The sequence below is a fragment of the Giraffa tippelskirchi genome, chromosome 10 (assembly GCF_054371585.1).
Source record: "Giraffa tippelskirchi isolate mGirTip1 chromosome 10, T2T-mGirTip1v1.2.pri, whole genome shotgun sequence".
Lineage (NCBI taxonomy): Eukaryota > Metazoa > Chordata > Mammalia > Artiodactyla > Giraffidae > Giraffa > Giraffa tippelskirchi.
Window position 1 is genome coordinate 34885623 of NC_137284.1, and position 18336 is coordinate 34903958.

The 18336-nt window shown below is 41.1% G+C and overlaps 2 protein-coding genes across 5 annotated transcripts in view; one reads left to right on the forward strand and one right to left on the reverse strand.

The window, feature by feature from the left end:
* Positions 1-10962, reverse strand: part of RAB30 (RAB30, member RAS oncogene family) — a 100670-nt gene extending 89708 nt beyond the window's left edge. For all 3 annotated transcript variants that reach the window (XM_081536905.1, XM_081536907.1, XM_081536909.1), the window contains exon 1: positions 10755-10962. The gene's annotated coding sequence lies outside the window, so the exon portion shown is untranslated. The remainder of the gene's footprint in view (positions 1-10754) is intronic.
* A 170-nt stretch (positions 10963-11132) lies between these two features.
* The window catches only part of PCF11 (PCF11 cleavage and polyadenylation factor subunit), a 103153-nt gene continuing 95949 nt past the window's right edge, over positions 11133-18336 (forward strand). For both annotated transcript variants that reach the window (XM_081536839.1, XM_081536835.1), the window contains exon 1: positions 11133-11275. The gene's annotated coding sequence lies outside the window, so the exon portion shown is untranslated. The remainder of the gene's footprint in view (positions 11276-18336) is intronic.

Here is an 18336-nt window from a genome sequence, read left to right on the forward strand (position 1 = left end):
ATAGCAAGTCATCCTTTTATAGATGTTAATTGATCTAGGCCAGGATTATCAATAGATGTTTAAACCAGAGAGATAAAAGTTTTCGAGGGACAGGAGATTGAAACAATCTCAAAGTATCACCCCAAAGACAGTTATTAATCAGAAAGAGAAAAGGGTTCCTTTACAGTGTAGATATCTGGCAAGGCCACCACATTCAAAATACAAACTTCCCATCACCAGTGTTGGGACAAACTGACATGTGTCACCCTGATGTGATGCAAGGGGAAGGATACAGCATCGCCTATGGGGAATTCTTATCGCGAATGTTTAACCTGAGTATAAGAATGACAAAACCAGCAGAGAAATCCAACCTACAGTCTACAAAGCAGCTTAAAATTTTCAAACTGTCAATGTTATGAAAGATAAAATAAAAGGCAGGGGAACTTAGCCACATTAAAGGAAATTCAAGAGACACAACTACACTGTATAAGCAATCTTTGATTAAATTCTGTGTCCTCCTTCCCCTAAAAGGTTATAAATATCATTGGAACAACTGGGGAAATCTGAAAAATATTATTGTTCCAATGTAATGATATTGTGGTTACAGGGGAGAATGTCCTTGTTCTTTAGACATACACACTTCAGTGTTTAGAGATAAAGTGTTGTGGTGTCTGCAACTTATTTTCAAATGATTTTGAAAACAAAAAAAATGAATGTGTGTGTCAGTGTGTGTGTGCGCGCGCACACAATCAGGATGGGAAAGTAAATAAATCTAGATGAAGGGTATAGGAGTTTTTGCTGTAATATTTTTGCAGCTTTTCTATATGTTTGAAACTGTTCAAAATAAGCTGGGGGGAAAAGTCAAACAAAACATGTAAATCACCTGACATCCAGTAGGTGCTATAAGAGTTCCCATCATGGCTTCAACCAACTCAACAGATCTCCAGAAAGCTCCTGCCCTCTAACCATGCTATGCGTTGTGTTAAGTCATTTCCGTTTGACTCTTTGTGACTCTATGGACTGTAGCCCACCAGGCTCCTCTGTCCATGGGATTCTCCAGGCAAGAATACTGGAGTGGGTTGCCATTCCCTTTGCCAGGGGATCTTCTCTACCCAGGGATTGAACCCAAGTCACATGTCTCCTGCATTAGCAGGAGGGTTCTTTACCACTAGCACCACCAACACAAATCAAATCAAAGTAAATGCCACCAGCCAGACAGTGCTGCCTTCAGAAAGCTTATACTTCTGGTCAGATGACAAGACAAAAACAGGAAACACCTGGAGATTCAGTAAGGTTTTGGTTCCAGAAAAACTACCTGGGGCCTACATCTGTGAATTTTTTAAAGTTTGGTAACCTTTTAAAAAACAAAACAGAACTGTTACTTAACCTCACTAAGAATTATTTCCTCATTTACATGGAAAAATGGAGCTGGAATCTACAAGCTAGGCTGAGAGAATAAGATAGCATACATAATACACCTCTGTAAAGCATATGTTATTGAAGACTCTTAGGAAAAGATTAATCTCCTAGAATAAAAACAGAGAAGGAAAGCTCTGGGAGGGTTCCACCTTTGTTTCCCTATCAGAACACCCAGCACAGGAATTTGCATTTAGCTTATGCTCACAAATATTGGATGAGGAAGTAATAGTAAGACATTATGAGACAAAATACCTAAAGAAAGTTTTTGTGGCTACAAATGCCACTGGAATTAGAGGAAAGATTAATATGAGCTGGCCTAGCCAGAGACTGCAGCACCTTAACAAAAGCACATATTTACTACTACTACTAAGTCGCTTCAGTCGAGTCCGACTCTGTGCGATCCCATAGACGGCAGCCCACCAGGCTCCGCCGTCCCTGGGATTCTCCAGGCAAGAACACTGGAGTGGGTTGCCATTTCCCTCTCCAATGCGTGAAAGTCAGAAGTGAAAGTGAAGTCACTCAGTCGTGTCCGACTCTTCTCGACCCCATGGACTGCAGCCTATCAGGCTCCTCTGTCCGTGGGATTTTCCAGGCGAGAGTACTGGAGTGGGATGCCATTGCCTTCTCATGTGCACATAAATTTGACAATTTATGTGACATGAGTTTCAGCAAACTCCGGGAGATAGTTAAGGACAGGGAAGCCTGTCATACTGCTGTCCATGGGGTTGTAAAGAGTCTGACATGACTCAGTGACTGAACAACAACAAAATTAGCAAAAGTCCTACTACACAGATTATCTCAACTGAGCCTCAAAGTAATCCCTATTTTAGAGAAGAATAAACTGATGTTTCAAAAAATAAATTACCCACTGAGCACATAACTGAAATTTGTGTTTGCCCAATCCAGCCACAGAAGAACAAAAATAACTGGTTAAAAGAATGGAAATAATTCACAGCTCAGTGATCCCAGGGTCTCTGTAGGACAGTGAGTCACTGAGGGCCACTCCTAAACTCAGGCCTTTTCTACAAAAAAAAAATGCCAAAAATCTGCCTTGGGATTGCTTCTCTGGCTATTCAGAAAGATGAAAAATCAGGCCTTTTAGCCACCAACTTCAGATATTAAAACAGCAGAGCTTAAATTCCCCTTTCTTGTGTGGCTGCATGACGGAGGTGGAGAGGAAGTGAGCAGAAGAGATGATTTTCAATTCAAGGTTGATTGTGTCTGTGTTTTAGTGAAGTTAACCTTGACTCAAAAATAAAATTTCCCTGCAAAATTTTCTGGGGGAAAACTCTTGATTGCGTTACTGGTCCTATCCACATTTTAAACATCATGCTGTGTTGCAGACTGGGATAATATATTTTATTTCTCTTTTCCAAAGGTTTCCATGTTATGGATGTATCAACCTTTACTACAGCGATCAGAAAAACCATTACAACTTCCTTCCCTTAGTAAGAGAGGGTAGTCTAAGTGGCTGATGGACTTGGCAAAGGTATATAAAAATGACACTTCGAAGATTGTGATAAGAATTTAAATCAGGGGGCAGTTTAAATGAAAATATCTATGCCCTTTGCCCCAGCATTTCTACCCTTAGAAATGAACCCTACAGAAATACTCCCACAAGTTTATTACAAAAGGATGATGTGGAGAAGGCAATGGCACCCCACTCTAGTACTCTTGCCTGGAAAATCCCATGGACAGAGGAGCCTGGCAGGCTTCAGTCCATGGGGTCACTAAGAGTCGGACATGACTGAGCGACTTCACTTTCACTTTTCACTTTTGTGCACTGGAGAAGGAAATGGCAACCCACTCCAGTGTTCTTGCCTGGAGAATCCCAGGGACGGCGGAGCCTGGTGGGCTGCCGTCTATGGGGTGGCAGAGTCGGACACGACTGAAGCAACTTAGCAGCAGCAGCAGCAGCATGCTCAAATGCTCACTGCGGCAGTGTCTGATGGCCACTGAAAAGGGTAAGTTAGAAGAACATGCAAATTCATGGGGCAAATGCCCAAAATGTATTAAGTGACAGAGAGCAAGCAGAATACATATTATAATAACATCATTAGCATACATGTGAGGGAAAATGACAGCATGTGTGTGCGTACTTAGTCGCTAAGCTGTATCCAACTCTTTGCGATCCCATGGACTGCAGCCCACCAGGCTCCTCTCTCCATGGGATTCTCCAGGCAAGAATACCGGAGTGGGCTGCCTTCCCTTCTCCGCGGGATCTTCCCAACCCAGGGGGCAAACCTGGGTCTCTTTCATTGCAGGTGGATTCTTTACTGTCAGAGCTACCAGGGAGGCTGGAAAATGACAGCAATACACATCAAAATCGCCACAGTTGACTACGTGAGGTGGAATTCAGGGAATTTTCCCTTTGTAGTTCATTAGACATTTCTGTAATGGATTTTGATTCCTCTTATGTCTAGAATCAAAAAATTAATTTAAGATATATGTTTATGTCCTCTTTCATGTCCTTTCCTCTTTGCAGTCAAATGCTCTACTCCTGAGTTATTCCCCCACTTATCTCTCCTTTTTACTCAGGAAACAGCCACCTGCATCATTACCTCTAGAAATAGAGTGCCAGCTGCAGAGGTCTGCACTTTAGGGAACGACAGAATCGTGGTCAGAAAGGACAGAAAAGATCACGTACAATATCTGCCAACAAACAGTATTCCAGCCCATAGGCTGATTAAATACATGCAGTGACCAAAATAATCACTACCTTCTGAAGTAGGCCTTGATGTCTTCTAGATTCGCTGTGACATTGCTAAAGATGACATTCAGGAATGGGCAACTGACTTGGACACTACTATTCACCACACGACAGGCTAAGCAGACAGAATCATTACCATATCCAAGAAAACTAACCTTGTTACTGATTATCTCCCATGCAGCTCCCATTCAAATTTCCCCAACTGTCCCCTCAATGTCCTTTATAGCTTTTTCTTCTTTAAGTCCAGTATCCAATCAAGGGTTGCATGCGGCATTTGGTTGTCATAGCTCTTTGCTCATGCTCGCTCAGTCGCTAAGTTGTGTCCGACTCTTTGCGACCCCATGGCCTTGTAGCCCACCACGTTCCTCTGTCCATGGGATTCGCCAGGCAAGAATACTGGAGTGGGTTGCCATTTCCTCCTCCAGGGGACCTTCCCGAACCAGGGATCGAACCCATGTCTCCTACACTGGTAGGCAGATTCTTTACCTCTGAACCACTAGGGAAGTTCTCCATAGCTCCTTAGTCTTTTTAAATCTAGATTAGTGCCCCATACATTTTATTTTCTTTTGTTTTGTTTCTCTGTCATGGCACTGACACTTTTGAAGATCATAGTCCAGCTGTTCTGCAGTATGTCCCACAATCTGAATTTGCCTGATGATTTCCTCATGATTAGATTGAGGTTAAACATTTCTGGCAAGAATTCTACCTTGGCAATGGGTGTGTGCTTGCCATTGCATTCGGTTGTCTAGTGACACTGAGGTATCTTCCTCTTCATTATGTCACTGTGGGTACCAGGAAAGCATCAGTCAATAAATAAGATATTTAAAATAGTAAATAATGCCAAAAACAGCCTCAATGAACACCAGCTATTCCAGGCATAGTACCAGACTTTTGAAAATACATATTATCTCATTTAAACCTCACAACAATCTTGTAAAGAAGCAGAGGTTCGAAGAGGTTAACTCGCTTGTCCAGGGACACATATGTAGTGATAGAAAAAATGTACACATGCACGTGGGGACTCATTCTCACACACAAACCCCCCCCACACACATCAACATATGATCTCTGGGGTTCGTGGTCTCCCTGAGGATCTTCCAGTGACAAGTTAAGAAGCCCTACCTTAGACTAATCTTGAGGAGGCCTAGCTAGCTTTCAAGGGTTGAATTCCTATGGAGAAGAAACTGAAAATAAATTATCTGTGGTCCACATAAAATTCTTCCACATTTGGAAATCTTCTTATTTGGAGATGGGCCACCTTTCCACCATAGCCAAGAAAATAGGGCAATGACTCCATAAATTATTATAACATTCTGGTATTTGGCTTGTTTTTTTAATATTCTGCAGCAAAATGGAAAAAAATAAAGACAATGTAGAGAAGTTTTCACAAAGCTAAATATATTTCTAATTTTAAAATGATGGTCTTTCTACAAGCTTTGATATTAAATATGCTTTATTTCATGAGATAAAGTAAAAGAGGACATATTTTTTAAAACATCTTTAACTATAGAAGAATAACCATTGGCAAAAGCTCACCCAATTTTATCTTAATTTTTTGTATTTTCACTTACCTATAAAAGTCTGAAACCTATTGATTTATGGCATTCTACATAATCAAAATTATTTTTGAGAAATTAACTGGAATAAAGGAAATTCAGCCCCCAAAGAAACCAGGTCTGAAATAATTCTGAATTTTCCCTGAAAGTCATCCACAAAACATCTCAAAGGTCTCCTCAGCCTCAGGGCTCCTCACGTCTATGCATTCGTTAAAAGCGTTTTACATTTTATATTTGCATTACTAATTGCCCTCTTCCGATGTGTTGATATTTCCTGCCTTTGAGTGCATCCTTATGACTTAGGTTAATATACCCAATCGACAAACATTCAGAGAGTCCGCAGTTTGTGCAAGGCAGTCTATTAGATAGATGCATAGGAACTCAATCTGGAGAGTTGTTTCTTGCCTCCAAGTCTCAGGTCACAGGTCACCTACCACAGGTCACCCCCTTTACCCTCTACTTGGCTCCCAAAGGAGTATGAAAACCTCCCTTGGGACTGTCCTCTCCTAGCACTGCCAACAAACCTCCCTGTGTGTGGTTATTTGTTTGTATTCCTCTCCCTCACCTATATGAATTTTTCCAAAGCAAACACTCTCTTATTCAATGCTGTATTCCTAACACAGTGCACATACAGCTGCCAGGGATCAGTATAAATTAGTGGAATAAATATATTTTACAGATGAGGAAACTAAAGCTCACAGAAAGAATATGCTGTGTCTAAAATCATAAATAAGTAGTCACTAGTCTTTAAAAGCCTCACCAGAAGTCTCTTCTGTTCCACCATGATGCATTCTACACACAGACAAGGTGAGCTAGAGATCTTAGATGTCTTCACGGAACTTCAAACTCAGTATGTCCGAAAGTCCCTCCTCCTTGAAAAAACAAATAAAAATCTGGTCCCCATCCACTCTCCTCTCTTATAAGTGATACTGAAGGAAAACTGAAGTCATCTTAATTCCATCTTTTCTCTCTCCGCACACCCAATCTAGCAACAACTGTATCAAATATAGTCTTCAAATTTAGTGTCTCCCAATCTCTTCCCTTCTCTCCAAGCCCCCGGCCACCACCCTAGATCCAAGGCCACGACCATCCCACAGGTAGACTACAAAAATGACTTGCCATCTCATCTTGTGTTCACTTTAGCTAATTCTCTCCAGTCTCTTCTCCAACTTAACAGCTAAGGTAATGTTTTTAATATCATCCTACCTGCATATGGAATTCATCTAGCTAATTAAAATCCTTAACTTAGGATAAAGACAAAATTCACCAGTGACTCAGAAAACTGCCCACTCTCTAGACTCTGTCCACCTCTCCAGCTTCATTCTTCTTCATTCTGGTCTCTCTCTCCTTGTTTTGCCCCCATAAACTGTCTAACCCCCGTACTAACTGACTTTTAAATTCTTACAGTCATCTATTTCCTTTGTACTTTGAACATGTAGTTCCCATGTTAGAAACCCCTTGTCCTCATCTCAGCACCTCCTGTTGCCATCCTAAATTACTTCCTCTCACTCTACAAGTCTCTTGAAATGTCACTTCCTACAAGAAGCCTTCCCTGATTCCTCCAGACAAGGGAAGCACACCAAGTTAACCACTCCTCTCCTACCTTGTTGTACATCTCACTTTGGCAGGAGAATTCATCACACTTGCAATTACTTCTCCAATGATTATCTCCCCTATCAGAACATAAATTACATGATGGTGGTGGAAGCATCACTTTTCACAGAGCCTGGTGGGCTGCAGTCCATGGGGTTGCAAAGAGGCAGACAGGGCTGAGCAACTGAGCACGCACACACGCACACACACACACCCCCAGTCCTTAGACCACAGTGGTGGTGGTGGTTTAGTCACTAAGTCGTGTCTGACTCTTGTGACCCCATAGACTATAGCCTGCCAGGCTCCTTCATCCATGGGATTCTCCAGGCAAAAATACTGGAGTGGGTTGCCATTTCCTTCTCCAGGGGATCTTCCTGACCCAGGAGTTGAAGCTGAGTCTCCTGCATTGCAGGCAGATTCTTTACCGACTGAGCTTCAAGGAAAGATCTAGCTGCTCACAATATCTGTTGTCAGAAGGACAGGCTGGGGCCATATCACCAGGCCAAGTAACCAACGGGGCAAGGATCCTTATCCCTTTGCAAATGATTTAAACAAAGGGAGAAAGAAATGCAGAGTTATTCAAGGTCACAGAGATAGCAGAAATGAGGCCAAAACTAACCTCCCATTCAGCTCATTTCTCCTCCCTAGAACACTAAGAAGCCTGGGTAGAAGAGGGAGCAACTTAGAAGAAGAAAATCAGGAATGAAACGATGGTGAGTGTGAGGTCTCAGGTGACGAGTGAGAGCTTCTGAATCTGCCTGTCACACTAGTTGCCTCCAGATGGACAGCAGTTAGACCTTCCCTGCCTAGAGGAGCATCTTACTACACAAACAAACATAAGCACTATCACCTCCTTTGCCTTAATGGGGCAGTGGGTATAAAACAACAAACTTCTTTCATCCCAAGAAGAGAAGAAATGACAGGAAGAAAAGATGTTACTGCTTCAAGCATCTTCAAAAAAGAAACCCAAATGGGCAGTTTGGTCACCTGGACCAGCTTCTCAGCAATCAACAGGGGAGGGAGTAGAAAAGACGTAACTGCAACAGGGAAGTGGGTGGTGGAGGGAGTAATAAATTAGGAAGAAGCCATTCAAAGTCTACTGATTCTTTGAGAATTAGGAGAACGTTTCGTGTAGAGCATTTAAAAACCTTGCCAGGGGCTTCACTGGTGGCCCAGTGGTAAATAATTTCCTGCCAATGCAGGAGACAGGGGTTCAATCCCCAGTCCGGGAAGATCCCACTTGCTGTGGAGCAACTAAGCCATGTGCCATATACTGCGCCTGTGCTCCAGAGCCCTGGAGCCACAACTACTGAAACCCATGCTCTGCAACAAGCGAAGCCGCTGCAATGAGAAGGCCAGGCACCACCACCAAGAGTAGCCCTCGCTCACCACAACTAGAGAAAATCCCTCGCAGCAACGAAGACCCAGCACAGCCAAAAATAAAGAAATAAATAAAATTATATATTTTTTTAAAAATCCCCAAACTTGCTAATGCACCAGCAGCTCTTAAAACAGGTACTGATGAAAGGAAAAGTAGCACGCGCTCAACTGTAACCATTCACTGTCCTCGGGCTGCAGGAGCCAAATTATGTCCATGACAGAAGCCACAAACCAGGCCAAGGGGTTAGGTTCATTGCCGTTCATCCTGCCAAGCACCAACTGCGAGAAGAAAAGGCATAGTCTCTTCAGTGAGGACTCAGAATAAATATTTGAAGTCTCAATTACCCTGGAGGTTCTGGGTGAGGCAGAGAAGGGATGGAAGGGTATTCAGAACCTGGAAGGACTCTTAAAGAAAGAGATGTGATATATTGGTGATAGGGAGATTTTGAAACACAGAGGAAAAAATGAGAATTGCAAATGGAGAGACAGGGAGAGAAACTAGAAGAACTTCAAGAGACACTGAGGGGTGTGGAAAGGAAGACAGCGCAGAAGGGGTGCTCAGGAAAGCAGACAATAAGCAACAGAGGGACACAGAGAGAAGCAAAGCCAGGCAGACCATCTTTTCCCAAATCCCAAAGCTGCTCATTGCATTCCAATAAATCACTCTACTACAAAGCCCATACAATGGACTGGCCTTTGCATTCAGTAACAAGCGGCATGTAACGAAGCATCGCCCAGCTGCAACTTTGGAGACCTAAGGGTCTGAATTAAAAATGAACAAAATTGGTTCAGCAGCAGAAGATAACAAGTAATGACTTTCCCCCAGTGGCTGACTTGGCTCCGAAAAGGTTTGCCATTTTGGAGTTAAGCATAAAACACTCTGGCATTTCTCCTTTTGACATTCCAAGAGGGGGTGTGGTTGACCCCAGGTCCATTCATTTCCAAGGTTGTAGATCTCTCAGCTAAGACTGGCCCCATCTGTTCTGGAGTCAGCCAGCTGTTTATTCCAAAATGACATATTTATTGTACTAATCATCCTAGTAACTCTTACAAGAACAGAGCCAGTATCACATGGGTCAAAATGCTCTCTGTCCTGTTAGAAGTGTCAGTTTGTTTAAAAAAACAAAACTAAAAAGCCAAAAAAGCTCTACTATGCTTTTCAGTTTCCAAGTCCAGGATCACTCTTCCATGCCGTACCTTTCAGTAATGGCAAATGAAGGTTACAGCGCTTCTAAGTTTTCCTTTCCCTAACGCGTTAAAAATGAACCCTAATGATCCATTCTCCAAACCGTTATTTGTGACTGGTGACTGCCTCAGGAAAGGACAGCTCATTATGGTACCATTGTCAGTGGCAAGAAGCCTATTGCAATGTAATTTAAAACACTCGCACAAGTACAAATCTGTCGGCTCCACTTCCAAACAATCCTAAAACCTTGCAGCTGGGAGAGGAAAAACACTTAACGAAAATGTTGCTTCCCGCAGCCTCAGAGAACCTTGCCCAGACACGTGAAATGTTTCTGACTGGCACGGAGTGCACCATTAAAGGACACTGTCACCTCAAATCGGCAGAAAAGGAGAGACAAACGACGTAGTCAGACACACACACAAAATAAAGCCCTACAAAACTTAACCTACTCAGAAGCACGCTCATCTTAAAAATGAACAGTGTGTGCTCGCCCAAGTGACACGAAATGTTCCAAAGTAGTGCGACCACATGAAATCACTCTCTCCATTTCTCCCCACGCATCACCCCTTCCCACTCAAATCTCAGCACTCGGGCCGTATGTGACAGGACTGCAGTCTCCCACCACTGCCTTCCTCTGATTATTTTCCAAGAGCACTTCCCAACATCCTCCCCAACCCAGCTCCCTCTCCCAGCCTTCAAAAAGGTTGAGGGGAGTTGCGACTAGGGAATTGGCAAGCATCCGTCCTCTGGCGGGGGAAGGCTGCTGGAGTTGTTCTTTGCAGTGACCCAAATTGCGGAGAGCTTTTCGCTTAGCAGCGTTTGCGAGCAATCTTCCCAATCCTCCCACCCCCATCTTCCCAAAAGAAAGCCTTGAGAACTAAGCGGGAGGAATAACTTGGTAGAATCATTTGAATAAATCACTTCAACTCACCTGGTTTGGGATTTTTCTCCCCACCCCAGGCATAAACAGAAAGGATGTGCGAATGAGTCACGCAAGCAAGGGAGGGTGTTGCGATGTCCTAAGTCCAAGGGCTGAAGTCAGTCCTTGCCCTGGTGCTGCTGCTACGCTTAGCTCAGCTGGAGCGAGCGGCAATCGCAAGCCTAGCAGCAGCAGGGGGGTGGATAGACCGTAGCACAATGAATGCAGTGGGGTTTTTGCAATGACATCATCCCACTGTCCAAAAGGCCCCAATAGCCATGCTCAGGAGCGATGCATTCTGGGAGTTGTAGTTTCCTCAGGGCCCGGCGAAACAGCCGGGCTATCCGCCGGAACTACAATGCCCAAAATGCGCCATGGTCGGACGCTCCCGGAGCGGGTGAAGGGAGCGAAGTGGACACGGCCGCCATGTTAGGGGTGCTGGAAAGATTCCGCGGCGCCGCCTGAGGTTTTAGGGAACGCAGGAGCCGAGTGGTGGTGCAGAGGGGACAGTGAGGAGGAGGACAAGTCGGTCGGTGAGCCTGGGTTCCGAACCTGGGCACCGGGGGATGGAGGCGGCGTCTGGGGCCGAGTAGGACGTGTCCGGCTGGTGGCGGCATGAGAGGCCGAGTGGGCCTCGGCCTTAAGACCCTGCAGGAGTTGCGGAGGTCGTCTACTCCTCTTGCCCCATGTTGTGACAAAGGGATTGAGGGAGTCAGTTTACTTCTGGGCTCAGAGCATCAAATTCACCTGCTGACAGGATAGTAAGGGGCTGTTGTGTTTTTCCTGGGGGAGTGGGGTGCGCTGCGGGGATCCCGGGTGGCGACCCTCTAGCCTTTGGTCGCAGAAGCTTCTACCTACAGAATTGGGCTGTCCCTCCCAGATTTTTTTTTTTTTTAATTGTCTTGTCATTCTCCAACGTTCCTTACTCCTTTCCCAAGGTGTCGGACCCTCATTGGTCTTTCATGCAGAAGTGATTTGCAAAAGGTTCTAAAGACATCGATGTTGAAAGGTAGCTAAGCTGTAAGGGAACGGCGCTTTGGCCCCGCAGTAAAGAAAACACAAAGTCCCTGTTTAAAATGACATCTTCATACTTGCCAGCGAAGGCAGGGAGACGTTAAAAGGGAATACTGATGATCGGCCTGTTGACGGCTGGAGATTGGTTCCTCAGTAAGAGGGTTCTTGAATAAACCTAGAGTACATACTAAAATTACTGCCCAGACGGGATCTTCAGGACCATGGACCACTAATTTATTTTAAAAATACAATTAATGTTTAATTTGTAGAACTCCATATATACCACTACTTTAGCAGCTAATTTGCTTTCAAACTAAGTAGCTGAAACTAAAGTCATTGGTCTTTAAGTTATTTTGCCCAGTATCTCGAATGAACTATATTTATTTTTTCTCCAGTTGTGTTATTAAAACAATGCTGTGTGTTTGGTCTTTTTCAGAGTCTGTCTGCACTATGAAAAGATAAGAAATTTTCTTTCTTCCCTGAGGGTGTCGGAAGGGCTAAAAAGCTGATATATTAGTGCTGCTTTTCTCCTTTCCTTTTGCGTATTATCCTGAAAACATAACATCACTTTGGATCAGTAGGGGTATGCACTTCACTTGTTAGGAGTTAAAAATATAGCTGATAAATGGATTATTGTATCAAGGAAAAACTAGGCAGAGTGATTATAAATGACAAAAACATGGTCAAAACATCTCTCAGATGTATGCAGATGATAATTACAAAAACAGTTTTATAAAGAATGATCTTACATATTGTCATGTTTCTAGAAACAAGTCAGATGAATGGCTTTCTTTCATTTTTAAACAGAGGTAGTATATGTTGGTCTCAGTTACGCATGGAGCTCATGGAATTATTTGTTATTCAGAAATACCTTCTATACAAGTAGTGTTGGTAAGTATAGGAAAAGGAACAAAATGTGTACTATTTTCTTTGTGACCTATATTTCTTTGTGTAACTATAGACATGTTTTAACCTTAAGAGAGAAAATATACTGAACAGATTGACATTTAGGCTTCCTTTCAAACTCATGCAAATTATTTTTAGGGGTTAGTGATTCATGGGTGGTGGTGTTGTGTCTCATATGAACTTATCTTGTTCATTTTGTAAGAGACTTCTTTATATAAGCAATAACCTCCTCAATTTCAGTTACTCTAAAAAAACAAATTTGTTGGGGGCGAGGAAATCCAGCAGATTTCTCAGAAACATTGTATGAGAGAAATGAGACCTGTATAATATAGTGATTTCTGTAATTTGTCATGTGTTTAGGTAGTTAGAAATTTTTTTCAGCCTTTTATCTAATGGACATCAAGCCATAAAGAAATGAAATCTAGTTACTATGTCAAAAAACAACTCCATGACCCTTAACTTTTAGGAGAAAAATTATGTACTCTTATGTGGATATTTTGTTTAAAAAATTAGTATTACAGGAGTTGATGATGCCAACTTCTGAAAGAATAACCTCAGTGTTCCAGAATAAAAACTGTGTTAGGGACTTCCCTGGTGATCCTATAGTTAAGACCACCTTCCAGTGCAACAGGTGCAGCTTTACCAGGTGGCTCAGTGGTAAAGAATCTACCTGCCAATGCAGGAGATGTGGGTTTGATCCCTGTGTCTGAAAGATCCCTGGAGAAGGAAATGGCAGCCCATTCCAGTATTCTTGCCTGGAAAATCCCATGGATGGAGGAGCCTGGTGGGCTCTAATCCATGGGGTCTTAAAGAGTCAGACACAACTGAGCAGCAGCAGCAGGGAACTAAGATCCCACATGCTGTGGAGTGTGGCCAAAGTGAAGAAGAAAACTGAGAAGTGCAGTTAGGAATGCCTTACGTAGATAAACCTCCCTTCTTTTTATCTCAAAACAGAATTAAGACATTGATTTGTGTTATATTTATAGATATCTCATTAAAGAGTATTGAGTTAGTTGTTAGGTCAGGGTTTTCTCAAGGGGTCAAGTGTCTGGATCACCTGTGGAACTCCAGATATGTGAAGCTATTTCCCACCCATTCACCCAGCTGAATTATTTTTGTTCAGGGTTGTCACCAGCTGTTGTATATCTTTAAAACACTATAGGTGAGTTTACAGTGGTAGGGTAGAGCAGCCTTCCACACCCCAGATTTGTAGCTTTTTGTGGTGTGTGACATGAGTAATAAAGTTTTGGCCAAGATGTTAGGTTTATTAATATATTCATAAATGAATTTTCAAGATGTGTAGATGACCTAAGGACCAATTTATGCATGGCAGGGGAGGGGGTATCAATTTTACCTTAAGAATACTGTAATATCCTGACTTCTTCTTTGAGTGAAATTTAGTCTAACTAAGAAACTCTGATCACAAAAGACACTTAGCAGTAAGCTCAGAGCTATGACAAACTTATGGTAAAGTTATTCAGATAATTAACCTGAAGTATCTAGACGGAATCAACAAGATATTTGAATTTCTGAAAATAATTTTTCTTTAACTCCTTGCTCTCAATCCTAATTTTTAAAAATTATTGATGATACTGTAGTATTCTTGGTATTTGGGTACATGATATATAAAGAGAATATCTTTTTTAGCTGCAAATTCTTTGACATTACTAAATTTGTGATCTTTACATTTAAAATCATGTAACATTCTTTTTATCCATATTTGCTAAAGAATAAAGACAGAGAACAAATATATGAAAATTTTAAAGCAGCGCCAAGAGTCAAACACTCCGTGAGTCCTTTTATAGAAGATCTTCTTAGAGGCAGTATGTGAAGACTGTAGTGTTTTGGATAGTATTAATGGCCTATCTGGGTTCCTGCTGCTTCAATGTCAGATCTGTTTTGAATGGCTTGCTAATTTTTTATAGGAAATTTGTAACATTCTAAGTCTCAAGGACGATGGTGAGGATTAAACAAAGTTATGTAAAGCATTTAGTAGAGGACTTTGGAACATGTAAATTTGTTGTGGATTTTTTTTTAAGTTTTTAAAAGTAGTCTCAAAGTACTTAGGACCCAAGGACGGGGATTACCTTAGATAAACTCTTCTCACAGTTTGTTGGTAAGTCAAACTTGTATGACCAAATTCTTAACAAAGTATAGTTCCAGTTTCTCCTTTGATAGAATTATGATATAAGACGGTTTTTTTCAGCCCGTACCACATAAGGAATGTAAAATTCCTGTTACTGTTTTCATGGTAGTGCCTGGGGTAGCTGAAGTTGAAAGAATTACATAACAATAAAATTTTGCTTGTGTACTTGTATAGTTTGAAAAACCCTCAATTGGTTATGAAAATTAAGCCCTGTCTTCATTGAGAATCAGTGTAGTTAGTTAATTCTCTAAAAGGTGACGTCCCAAATTATGAAAAATGTTAGACTTGTTTCATGCTTGCAGAGATCTAAAATAATGCTTTTATATTTCAAGCTATGAAATTTGAGAGAGCAACTATCAGTTATATTGTCTGCCTTTCTTTATCTCTTCCAAAATAAAATCAATTTTCTTAACCATTCTCAGAAATGAAATGCCAACAATCCAAAGATGATGTAAACCCCAGCAGTTACAGTAAGAATTATTTTAAGTTGGTCACAGAATTAAGACAAGAAAACTTAAGGGGGAAAATGAAAAACATTTTACCAAAATTATCATATTGGATGGCCCTATATTGAGTTAAATGTTTTCTACACCATTAATTTTTAAAGTGGACACAGATGAGCATGTTATACAGGGTTCAGCATTTGGAGTTTCTCAGGAAGATTTTTAACTCATTCTGGAAACTAATATTTCATATTTACACATTTTACTTTTAACAGCATTCAGAAAACTAAAACATATGTTTTCTAGTCTTGTTTAGTTGACCCACTGTTGTGTTTGTAACAGGTTGGTATAATTGTAGCTGCTGTGTTTAATTAACCAGAAAAATGAGCCTTCCATAATTTTTATTTCTCAGTTTTTAGTAGGTTTGGATAATTAAAGTGGCACTAGAACAACATTTATTTGCAAGAATAAGTATATAAAGCTGAACTTAATCCAATATAAATATGTTCATGAATATAGCCACTTAAGCAAACTGCAGAGATGTACATACAGTTTTAAGCAATTATGTGAGTAGGTCCATATAATTCTTAATTTGATTATGGACTCTTTATGGTACTGTTTTTGAACTTGCTGTAAAGGTTAATCCTCAGTGAGTTCTGTCTTAAAACATTTTAGGGAATGTTCATCAAAATCATCCTATTTACTCCTAAGCCATGATTTGGTAAATTTGGTGCTTATAAATGGAATAGCCTGGGGACTTTTTTGAGTTACTCCACCTCCATAAGGTAAAGTTCAGTAAACATAACCCTTGACATAATCTAAATGATCTTTTTTTTCCACCTTTGAGCCAAAATAAAACTCAGCTTTCCTCCTTCCTTACCCTGTACCATCAGACTTTTAGTCAAAATGTAGTATTAAGCAGAATTTTTCATAGTTTCTTGGCAGTTGTCCACATTGAACTGGAGAGCATTTATGCTGTTAACTCAATGTTAGCACATGTAGAGCCATTTCCTAGTGAATGTTTCATAGTCTTTTATATTAAGACAGAAAAATTATAGAAAACTTTAATTTAAATGTTAAACATGCTGAAGTAAAGCAAGTGCCTAAGTGCTAATGTGTAAAAGTATATTGCAAATAACAGTAACATAGTAGAGCACTTGATTGCAATTGCTTAACTGCACCTAAGCAGCATCTTAACATAAGTGTGGTGTAAACGACCCCTGTCAGTCCTTTGCTATTTCAATGGAATACTTTTCTAGTAATGGGATGCAAAAATTGGTAATGTATTGAAAATTAAGTGCTGTTTTTGGTAATGAACTTTACATTTATTTATTTTACATTTGACAGTGTCTATGGAAGAATTCATTTCAACTCATGTTTATTGTTGGTATCTTTAATGTTAGGCATTATGCCTTCTAAATTTCAGTCCCATAGCTGTTCTGATTTCAGTATTCATATTTGTGTCTTTCTAAAATTGTTTGCTTGTTTCTTAATAGTTCTGAGATGAACAGTTTTTGTTGCATCTCATCTGGCAATGTATTTGCCAAAGATATGTCCTGGATTTTCTTTTTCAGATAAACTCTGCTCACTCATCTTCCTCATTCTTGGAACCTGTTTTCAATTTGTTGCTGTTTTGGGTTCTTGTATGGAAATTCTAAGATTTGTGGAGTACTGAGAGGAAGCCAGATTTCAGGAGTTTGAAGGTTGACTGAAGGGAATGGGGAAAGAAGTAGGTACCATATGTAGACAGCTTCTTTAAGAAGTTTTGCTCCAAAAGAGGTAAGAAATAATTATTTACAGAGGGAATGTGGGATTAAAAGAGGGTTTGTATTTAAATCGTCCTACTTAGAGGTCAAAATCACTTTCTATACGTCATGGCAGTCTGATCATTTCCCAAAGGAATCAGGACTTAAAATTCTACCTTGCACTGAAATCGGGCCAGGAGAAAAGGGGAAAGAGCTCTGAAGTACTTTTGTGATTTTTTATTTTTTTTTCCTACGTGTTACCTGATGCTTTTCATTTGATTTAATTATTTTTCCTTCCCAGTTTTCAGTTGTTTCATTTAACCAAACTTGTACTTCAGGACTGGAGGAGGGCATGGCAACCCACTCCAGTATTCTTGCCTGGAGAGTCCTCACAGACAGAGGAGCCTAGTGGGCTACAGTCCATAGGGTTATAGAGTCGGACACAACTAAAGTGACTGACCGTGCACTCATGTACTCCAGGAATAGTGGTTTATATGACAGTTCCAAAAAAAGCATAGCAATGACCATGACCCTCAGCTTCTTTTGAAAAATGACATATTCTTATAGGTGATATCTGCCCTTTATATTCACATGCATGCTCTGTCGTGTCCAACTCTTTGTTACTTCATAGACTGTAGCCCACTAGGCTTCTCTGTCCATGAGATTTTCCAGGCAATACTGAAGTAGGTTGCCATTTCCTTCTCCAGGGGATCTCCCCACCCCAGATTAAATCCGTGTCTCTGGCATTACAGGTGGATTCTTTACCGTTGAGCCACCTGGGAAGCCTGCCCTTTATACCTGTATCATTAATTCTTCCTAGCCCTACTGCCTGGGATCCTCACAACCTCTTTCAGAAAAAATGGTTGGTGCTCACATGAATCAGGAGGTTAGACTTGAACAGGACGTGTCTGTTTCTTGCCCAGCTGTGATTTTGTCATTATACATTACCTAAAGGAAGAGAAGTCTGAGATAGTCAAATTCTTTAGTGTCATTAGTGTCATTAAGTGAGGAGGATATGATTGTGAAAATCCAGGAAAATATGTATGGAGGGAAAAGCAACTTCAGGGCAACCAGGCCCTACACAAAAGGTGGTAAATCCAATTCTGACTGATAGGAACTAAATTTTCAATAACCTGAACTCTCATTCAGTTACCCAGTAATGTAAATGAGCTACTGTTTCCCTCTGGGAGTTTAACTGGCAGAATAAATGGAAAGATGTCAGCAAAAGAGGGAAACAACTAAGCCAGGTAAGATTTTGCATAATCAAAAAATATAAGAGGTTGGTTACTTCTAGATTTTGGCACAGGAACACAGTATGTCCAAATGTTATCTCACTGCTT